This window comes from Pseudophryne corroboree, chromosome 4 (genome assembly GCF_028390025.1).
Source record: "Pseudophryne corroboree isolate aPseCor3 chromosome 4, aPseCor3.hap2, whole genome shotgun sequence".
Taxonomy (NCBI): domain Eukaryota; kingdom Metazoa; phylum Chordata; class Amphibia; order Anura; family Myobatrachidae; genus Pseudophryne; species Pseudophryne corroboree.
In genome coordinates, this window is record NC_086447.1 from 898,854,373 (window position 1) to 898,865,003 (window position 10,631).

Genomic DNA, 10,631 nt, shown 5'->3' on the forward strand with positions numbered 1-10,631 from the left:
GATTTTGTGTAAGCGCCACTACTACAGGGGGGATTTTGTGTAAGCAGCACTACTACAGGGAGGATTTTGTTTAAGCGGCACTACTACAGGGGGGATTTTGTGTAAGTGACACTACTACAGGGGGGATTTTGTGTAAGCGGCACTACTACAGGGGGGATTTTGTGTAAGTAGCACTACTACAGGAGGGATTTGTGTAAGCGGCACTACTACAGGGGGGCTTTTGTGTAAGTAGCACTACTACAGGAGGGATTTGTGTAAGCGGCACTAATACAGGTGGGATTTTGTGTAAGTAGCACTACTACAGGAGGGATTTGTGTAAGCGGCACTACTACAGGGGGGATTTTGGAAGCGGCACTACTCTAGAGATGTGCACCGGAAATTTTTCGTGTTTTGTGTTTTGGTTTTGGGTTCGGTTCCGCGGCCGTGTTTTGGGTTCGAACGCGTTTTGGCAAAACCTCACCAAATTTTTTTTGTCGGATTCGGGTGTGTTTTGGATTCGGGTGTTTTTTTCAAAAAACCCTAAAAAACAGCTTAAATCATAGAATTTGGGGGTCATTTTGATCCCAAAGTATTATTAACCTCAATAACCAGAATTTCCACTCATTTTCAGTCTATTCTGAACACCTCACACCTCACAATATTATTTTTAGTCCTAAAATTTGCACCGAGGTCGCTGGATGACTAAGCTCAGCGACCCAAGTGGCCGACACAAACACCTGGCCCATCTAGGAGTAGCACTGCAGTGTCACGCAGGATGGCCCTTCCAAAAAACACTCCCCAAACAGCACATGATGCAAAGAAAAAAAGAGGCGCAATGAGGTAGCTGTGTGACTAAGCTCAGCGACCCAAGTGGCCGACACAAACACCTGGCCCATCTAGGAGTGGCACTGCAGTGTCAGGCAGGATGGCCCTTCCAAAAAATACTCCCCAAACAGCACATGACGCAAAGAAAAAAAGAGGCGCAATGAGGTAGCTGTGTGAGTAAGCTAAGCGACCCTAGTGGCCGACACAAACACCTGGCCCATCTAGGAGTGGCACTGCAGTGTCACGCAGGCTGGCCCTTCCAAAAAACACTCCCCAAACAGCACATGACGCAAAGAAAAATGAAAGAAAAAAGAGGTGCAAGATGGAATTGTCCTTGGGCCCTCCCACCCACCCTTATGTTGTATAAACAGGACATGCACACTTTAACCAACCCATCATTTCAGTGACAGGGTCTGCCACACGACTGTGACTGAAATGACGGGTTGGTTTGGACCCCCACCAAAAAAGAAGCAATTAATCTCTCCTTGCACAAACTGGCTCTACAGAGGCAAGATGTCCACCTCATCATCATCCTCCGATTCATCACCGTGTACATCCCCCTCCTCACAGATTATCAATTCGTCCCCACTGGAATCCACCATCACAGCTCCCTGTGTACTTTGTGGAGGCAATTGCTGCTGGTGAATGTCTCCATGGAGGAATTGATTATAATTCATTTTAATGAACATCATCTTCTCCACATTTTCTGGAAGTAACCTCGTACGCCGATTGCTGACAAGGTGAGCGGCGGCACTAAACACTCTTTCGAAATACACACTTCTGAGAGGGCAACTTAGGTAGAATAAAGCCAGTTTGTGCAAGGGCCTCAAAATTGCCTCTTTTTCCTGCCAGTATACGTACGGACTGTCTGACATGCCTACTTGGATGCGGTCACTCATATAATCCTCCACCATTCTTTCAATGGTGAGAGAATCATATGCAGTGACAGTAGATGACATGTTCGTAATCGTTGTCAGGTCCTTCAGTCCGGACCAGATGTCAGCATCAGCAGTCGCTCCAGACTGCCCTGCATCACCGCCAGCGGGTGGGCTCGGAATTCTGAGCCTTTTCCTCGCACCCCCAGTTGCGGGAGAATGTGAAGGAGGAGATGTTGACAGGTCGCGTTCCGCTTGACTTGACAATTTTTTCGCCAGCAGTTCTTTGAACCCCTGCAGACTTGTGTCTGCCGGAAAGAGAGATACAACGTAGGTTTTAAATCTAGGATCGAGCACGGTGGCCAAAATGTAGTGCTCTGATTTCAACAGATTGACCACCCGTGAATCCTTGTTAAGCGAATTAAGGGCTCCATCCACAAGTCCCACATGCCTAGCGGAATCGCTCAGTGTTAGCTCCTCCTTCAATGTCTCCAGCTTCTTCTGCAAAAGCCTGATGAGGGGAATGACCTGACTCAGGCTGGCAGTGTCTGAACTGACTTCACGTGTGGCAAGTTCAAAAGGTTGCAGAACCTTGCACAACGTTGAAATCATTCTCCACTGCGCTTGAGACAGGTGCATTCCACCTCCTATATCGTGGTCAGTTGTATAGGCTTGAATGGCCTTTTGCTGCTCCTCCAACCTCTGAAGCATATAGAGGGTTGAATTCCACCTCGTTACCACTTCTTGCTTCAGATGATGACAGGGCAGGTTCAGGCGTTTTTGGTGTTGCTCCAGTCTTCTGTACGTGGTGCCTGTACGCTGAAAGTGTCCCGCAATTCTTCTGGCCACCGACAGCACCTCTTGCACGCCCCTCTCGTTTTTTAAATAATTCTGCACCACCAAATTCAAGGTATGTGCAAAACATGGGACGTGCTGGAATTTGCTCATATTTAATGCACACACAATATTGCTGGCGTTGTCCGATGCCACAAATCCACAGGAGAGTCCAATTGGGGTAAGCCATTCTGCGATGATCTTCCTCAGTTGCCGTAAGAGGTTTTTAGCTGTGTGCGTATTCTGGAAAGCAGTGATACAAAGCGTAGCCTGCCTAGGAAAGAGTTGGCGTTTGCGAGATGCTGCTACTGGTGCCGCCGCTGATGTTCTTGCGGCGGGAGTCAATACATCTACCCAGTGGGCTGTCACAGTCATATAGTCCTGAGTCTGCCCTGCTCCACTTGTCCACATGTCCGTGGTTAAGTGGACATTGGGTACAACTGCATTTTTTAGGACACTGGTGAGTCTTTTTCTGAGGTCTGTGTACATTTTCGGTATCGCCTGCCTAGAGAAATGGAACCTAGATGGTATTTGGTACCGGGGACACAGTACCCCAATCAAGTCTATAGTTGGCTCTGCAGTAATGATGGATACCGGAACCACGTTTCTCACCGCCCAGGATGCCAAGGCCTCAGTTATCCGCTTTGCAGCAGGATGACTGCTGTGATATTTCATCTTCCTCGCAAAGGACTGTTGGACAGTCAATTGCTTGGTGGAAGTAGTAAAAGTCGTCTTACGACTTCCCCTCTGGGATGACCATCGACTCCCAGCAGCAACAACAGCAGCGCCAGCAGCAGTAGGCGTTACACGCAAGGATGCATCGGAGGAATCCCAGGCAGGAGAGGACTCGTCAGAATTGCCAGTGACATGGCCTGCAGGACTATTGGCATTCCTGGGGAAGGAGGAAATTGACACTGAGGGAGTTGGTGGGGTGGTTTGCGTGAGCTTGGTTACAAGAGGAAGGGATTTACTGGTCAGTGGACTGCTTCCGCTGTCGCCCAAAGTTTTTGAACTTGTCACTGACTTATGATGAATGCGCTGCAGGTGACGTATAAGGGAGGATGTTCCGAGGTGGTTAACGTCCTTACCCCTACTTATTACAGCTTGACAAAGGCAACACACGGCTTGACACCTGTTGTCCGCATTTCTGTTGAAATACTTCCACACCGAAGAGCTGATTTTTGGGGTATTTTCACCAGGCATGTCAATGGCCATATTCCTCCCACGGACAACAGGTGTCTCCCCGGGTGCCTGACTTAAACAAACCACCTCACCATCAGAATCCTCCTGGTCAATTTCCTCCCCAGCGCCAGCAACACCCATATCCTCCTCATCCTGGTGTACTTCAACACTGACATCTTCAATCTGACTATCAGGAACTGGACTGCGGGTGCTCCTTCCAGCACTTGCAGGGGGCGTGCAAATGGTGGAAGGTGCATGCTCTTCACGTCCAGTGTTGGGAAGGTCAGGCATCGCAACCGACACAATTGGACTCTCCTTGTGGATTTGTGATTTCGAAGAACGCACAGTTCTTTGCTGTGCTTTTGCCAGCTTAAGTCTTTTAATTTTTCTAGCGAGAGGCTGAGTGCTTCCATCCTCATGTGAAGCTGAACCACTAGCCATGAACATAGGCCAGGGCCTCAGCCGTTCCTTGCCACTCCGTGTGGTAAATGGCATATTGGCAAGTATACGCTTCTCCTCCGACGATTTTATTTTAGATTTTTGAGTCCTTTTTTTACTGATATTTGGTGTTTTGGATTTTACATGCTCTGTACTATGACATTGGGCATCGGCCTTGGCAGACGACGTTGATGGCATTTCATCGTCTCGGCCATGACTAGTGGCAGCAGCTTCAGCACGAGGTGGAAGTCGATCTTGATCTTTCCCTATTTTTGGAACCTCAACATTTTTGTTCTCCATATTTTAATAGGCACAACTAAAAGGCACCTCAGGTAAACAATGGAGATGGATGGATACTAGTATACTTATGGATGACGAGTGACTGCCGACACAGAGGTAGCTACAGCCGTGGACTACCGTACTGCGTCTGCTAGTATAGACTGGATGATAATGATATAAAAAATATATATATATCACTACTGCAGGACAGGTATATATTATATAATGACGGACCTGCTGGACACTGTCAGCAGACTCCTAAACTACTAGTATGAAGAAGATAGAAAAAAAAACCCACCACAGGTAGGTATACAATTATGGACGAGCACTGCCGACACAGAGGTAGCTACAGCCATGGACTACCGTACTGCGTCTGCTAGTATAGACTGGATGATAATGATATAAAAAATATATATATATCAGTACTGCAGGACAGGTATATATTATATAATGACGGACCTGCTGGACACTGTCAGCAGACTCCTAAACTACTAGTATGAAGAAGATAGAAAAAAAAACCCACCACAGGTAGGTATACAATTATGGACGAGCGACTGCCGACACAGAGGTAGCTACAGCCGTGGACTACCGTACTGCGTCTGCTAGTATAGACTGGATGATAATGATATAAAAAATATATATATATATCACTACTGCAGGACAGGTATATATTATATAATGACGGACCTGCTGGACACTGTCAGCAGACTCCTAAACTACTAGTATGAAGAAGATAGAAAAAAAAAACCCACCACAGGTAGGTATACAATTATGGACGAGCGACTGCCGACACAGAGGTAGCTACAGCCGTGGACTACCGTACTGCGTCTGCTAGTATAGACTGGATGATAATGATATAAAAAATATATATATATCACTACTGCAGGACAGGTATATATTATATAATGACGGACCTGCTGGACACTGTCAGCAGACTCCTAAACTACTAGTATGAAGAAGATAGAAAAAAAAAAACCACCACAGGTAGGTATACAATTATGGACGAGCGACTGCCGACACAGAGGTAGCTACATCCGTGGACCACCGTACTGCGTCTGCTAGTATAGACTGGATGATAATGATATAAAAAATATATATATATCACTACTGCAGGACAGGTATATATTATATAATGACGGACCTGCTGGACACTGTCAGCAGACTCCTAAACTACTAGTATGAAGAAGATAGAAAAAAAAACCCCACCACAGGTAGGTATACAATTATGGACGAGCACTGCCGACACAGAGGTAGCTACAGCCGTGGACTACCATACTGCGTCTGCTAGTATAGACTGGATGATAATGATATAAAAAATATATATATATCACTACTGCAGGACAGGTATATATTATATAATGATGGACCTGCTGGACACTGTCAGCAGACTCCTAAACTACTAGTATGAAGAAGATAGAAAAAAAAAACCACCACAGGTAGGTATACAATTATGGACGAGCGACTGCCGACACAGAGGTAGCTACAGCCGTGGACTACCGTACTGCGTCTGCTAGTATAGACTGGATGATGATATAAACAATATATATATATCACTACTGCAGGACAGGTATATATTATATAATGACGGACCTGCTGGACACTGTCAGCAGACTCCTAAACTACTAGTATGAAGAAGATAGAAAAAAAAAAACCACCACAGGTAGGTATACAATTATGGACGAGCACTGCCGACACAGAGGTAGCTACAGCCGTGGACTACCGTACTGCGTCTGCTAGTATAGACTGGATGATAATGATATAAAAAATATATATATATCACTACTGCAGGACAGGTATATATTATATAATGACGGACCTGCTGGACACTGTCAGCAGACTCCTAAACTACTAGTATGAAGAAGATAGAAAAAAAAAAACCACCACAGGTAGGTATACAATTATGGACGAGCGACTGCCGACACAGAGGTAGCTACAGCCGTGGACTACCGTACTGCGTCTGCTAGTATAGACTGGATGATGATATAAAAAATATATATATATCACTACTGCAGGACAGGTATATATTATATAATGACGGACCAGCTGGACACTGTCAGCAGACTCCTAAACTACTAGTATGAAGAAGATAGAAAAAAAAAACCCACCACAGGTAGGTATACAATTATGGACGAGCACTGCCGACACAGAGGTAGCTACAGCCGTGGACTACCGTACTGTGTCTGCTAGTATAGACTGGATGATAATGATATAAAAAATATATATATATCACTACTGCAGGACAGGTATATATTATATAATGACGGACCTGCTGGACACTGTCAGCAGACTCCTAAACTACTAGTATGAAGAAGATAGAAAGAAAAAAAAACACCACAGGTAGGTATACAATTATGGACGAGCACTGCCGACACAGAGGTAGCTACAGCCGTGGACTACCGTACTGCGTCTGCTAGTATAGACTGGATGATAATGATATAAAAAATATATATATATCACTACTGCAGGTATATATTATAATATAATGAATGACGGACCTGCTGGACACTGTCTGTCAGCAGAATGCGTTTATAGAATAAAAAAAAAAAACACCACACGAGTGTTTAACTTTTTCAGGCAGACAATATACTGGTGGTCACTGATCAGTCACACTGGCAGCAAAAGTGTGCACTGTTATGTACTCCTGCTATAACTGCTCCCCAGTCTCCCCCACAATTAAGCTGTGTGAGCAGTGAGCACTCAGCACAGTCAGATATACATAGATGATATTATCATGCAGCACACTGAGGCTGAGCACAGATATGGTATGTGACTGTATATCGGTTTTTTTCAGGCAGAGAACGGATTTTAAATAATAAATAAAACTGGTGGTCACTAGTATAACTATCAGCAAAACTCTGCACTCTCTGAGTACTCCAGTCCTAATGCTCCCCAAAATTACTAAAATTAAATTACTAGTAAATCAAGTGTCTCACTCTCTATCTAAACGGAGAGGACGCCAGCCACGTCCTCTCCCTATCAATCTCAATGCACGTGTGAAAATGGTGGCGACGCGCGGCTCCTTATATAGAATCCGAGTCTCGCGATAGAATACGAGCCTCGCGAGAATCCGACAGCGGGATGATGACGTTCGGGCGCGCTCGGGTTAACCGAGCAAGGCGGGAAGATCCGAGTCTGCCTCGGACCCGTGTAAAAAGGCTGAAGTTCGGGGGGGTTCGGATTCCGAGGAACCGAACCCGCTCATCTCTAACTACTACAGGGGGGATTTTGTGTAAGTAGCACTACTACAGGGGGGATTTTGTGTATAAGAAGTACTACTAGGTGTGGTGTTATGTGAATAAGATTGTGCTACTGTGGTGTAATTTGAAATGGGGGTACTATTGTGTGGCCATACCCCTTCCGTGTAAGACCACACTCCTTTTACGGTGTGCACCAAAGGCGCGCACTGTCCCTTTGTAAAGTATGGGAGGGCGCAAATTAATAGTTTGCAGGGGGGCGCCGAACACCCTAGCACCAGCCCTGCATGTCGCAATGAAATTCAAAATGCATGTTGCTCAATGTATTGGCCCACAGGCACTTGTAAGGGGAGAGGTTTTTATACCCTCCAACATGACCCGTTCCATATAGTACAAAATGCTCTGTTCCTGGATTTCCACTGGGCACCTCTCCTGCCTCCCTCCCTCTTTCTAGTGGAGTGGGAGAACTGGGAGAAGAATAACGGAAATCCAAGGAGGGGTCGGGGCCCAATAATGTGATGCTACGATAATTGCATCATTTTAATTATGTGACTAGTCCGGCCCTTCTCCCATCTCCACCTACCTTCATCTCCTCTCTGGGCTTCTCCCAGAGAGAATACCTCAGGTGTAGGCAGAGGCGTAGCTAGGTACCATGGTGCCCGGAGCAAGGGTATATATATATATATATCTCCTATATAATAGCCCTATTCTGTGATCTTGTGATTCATTTGCTAACGCTGGGCAGAGTCACAACAGTGGGCGGAGTTAGTCAAATGAGTCACAGATCTGGCCAAATCTATAGGACACTAGGAGCAGCTGCAGAAGCAGATAGTATGGACATGGCACAGGCAGGGTGCATACCTCCCAGCTTTCTCACACACACACACACACACACACACACACACACACACACACACACACACAGCGAAAAGGGGGCGTGGCTTCGCGGGAGGGCCCCCGTTTTCGTCAGTGAGGGGGCATGCCCAGCGCTCTGTGAGCTGCTGGCATGGCCCCAGGGGCTGATTATGAGTCCGGGGGGCACAGGGTACTTGAGACAGGGGAGCCCTATCTCATTGCTGTGCCTGCTGTGGGTTGGGGGCGTGGCCTAATCGCGGGGCGCGAGGCCACGCCCCATTATGCAAATTCCGGGATTTTTTTTTTTATTATTATTATTTTTTTTATTTAATGGTATTTTGGCCCCTCAGCTAGAGGTAAATCCAGAGGAGGTGGTCGCTCCCCCTACACACCCGCACAGGCAGAAGAAAGCAGGGAGACTGCTGCCTCCCTGCAACACCACAGACCTGCCAATACGCAGCAGCGTGTGCTGACTGTAGCACAATGCTGCCGCTGTTGCTGGCAGGACGGGGGAGCTTCTGAGCTGGGACAGAGCTACTCCAGCCAGGGGGCCCCCTAAAACTGTGGGGCCAACGGTACGTACCGCCTGCCCCCCCCCCTTAATCCGGCTCTGCTGCTGGAACCCCCCCTTAATCCGTACCCCCTGATGCCCCCTCTCCCTCTGTCTCCACTATTCACCGCTGCTCTGCTAAGCAGAACAGCGAGTAAGGAGCTTTCCAACTGCTCCCCCCCCCCCACCGCAGGACACTGCGACCCGCGGTTGGGACAGCGGGACAGACCCCAAAAAATGGGACTGTCCCGCGAAAATTGGGACATTTGGGAGGTATGGGGGTGTGTGAGGGGGTATGCCATACTTGACCCCCACATCAGCATACTCAGCACGGTCTCTCTGGCAGGGAGGAGCGTCACATTTTGGCACACTCCACGCTTCTTAGCTGTAGTTTTGTGGGTCACCAGCCGCTGTGCACTTTCCGTACTGCCTCTGTTATCTCCTGCGACCCCACCGCTAGCTGCAGCGCTGCCACCCGCAGTGAGTTGCGCCCAGCTCCTTCACACACTTTAGCCGGCGGGTAGCGCTGCAGAAGTCCGCGCTGCTTGCAGGCTCTGAACCCCTCCTCCCTCCAGCATCAGCGTCTCCTGGGAGCTAACCAGTCACTCCCAGTCTCCCCTTACCATAGTGCCCAGCAGCCGTGAGGTCCGCGCCACGTGCATGCTATGACCCCCTCTTCCCTCCAGCCGCAGCATCTCCTGGGGGCTAACCAGTCACTCCCAGTCTCACCTTACCACAGTGCCCGGCAGCTGCGCGAGGTCTGCGGTGTGTGACTGAGGAGGGGGGGAGTGATGCGCACGGGCAGAGGAAGCAGGAATACAGCCTAAGAGAGTCAGCCATGCCAAGTCTCCACCAGCAGCAGATGCCAACAGGTTGGAGTGGAACAGCAACAGCCAGCAGCAGTGACTCCGGTAAGACACATCTGTCTGTCACCACTGTTCTGTCCCTAATACCAATCTCTCCCGTGCCCTGTGTTCTGTCATGTCCCTGTAATCCCTGGCCTTGACCTGCCACCCTTATCCTGGCCCTGTCACCCTTATGCTGGCCCTGCTACCCCTATCCTGGCCCTGTCACCCCTGTGCTTGCCCTGTCAACCCTATACTGGCCCTGACACCCCTGTCCTGGTCCTGCCGCCCCTACACTGACCCTGTCACCCCTATCCTGTCCCTGTCATTTCTGTCCTGGCCCCGTCGCCCCTGTCCTGGCCCCGTCACCCCTGTCCTGGCCCCGTCACCCCTGTTCTGACCCTGTCACCCCTGTTCTGACCCTGTCACCCCTGTCCTGGCCCAGTCAACCCTGTTCTGACCCTGTCACCCCTGTCCTGGCCCTGTTACTGCATACCCTCCAACTACCTTTTTGGCAGGTACAGTACCCGCAGCACCTCTAGACCTCTCCCCAATGCACCACACCTCCGCACCTTCCCCTCCACCACATGCGGCACTCCACCCCTCCCCCACATGCTGTGCCTCCAGACCCCCTACACCACCCGCGGCTCCCACTCCTCCGCCCCTTCACCACCCCCAGCAATCTCCAGGCCCCCTCCACCATTCACCCCCCTTATATGTCTCCCCCACACCTGCCCCCCTCCACCCGCAGCATCTGCAGACACCCTCCTCCATC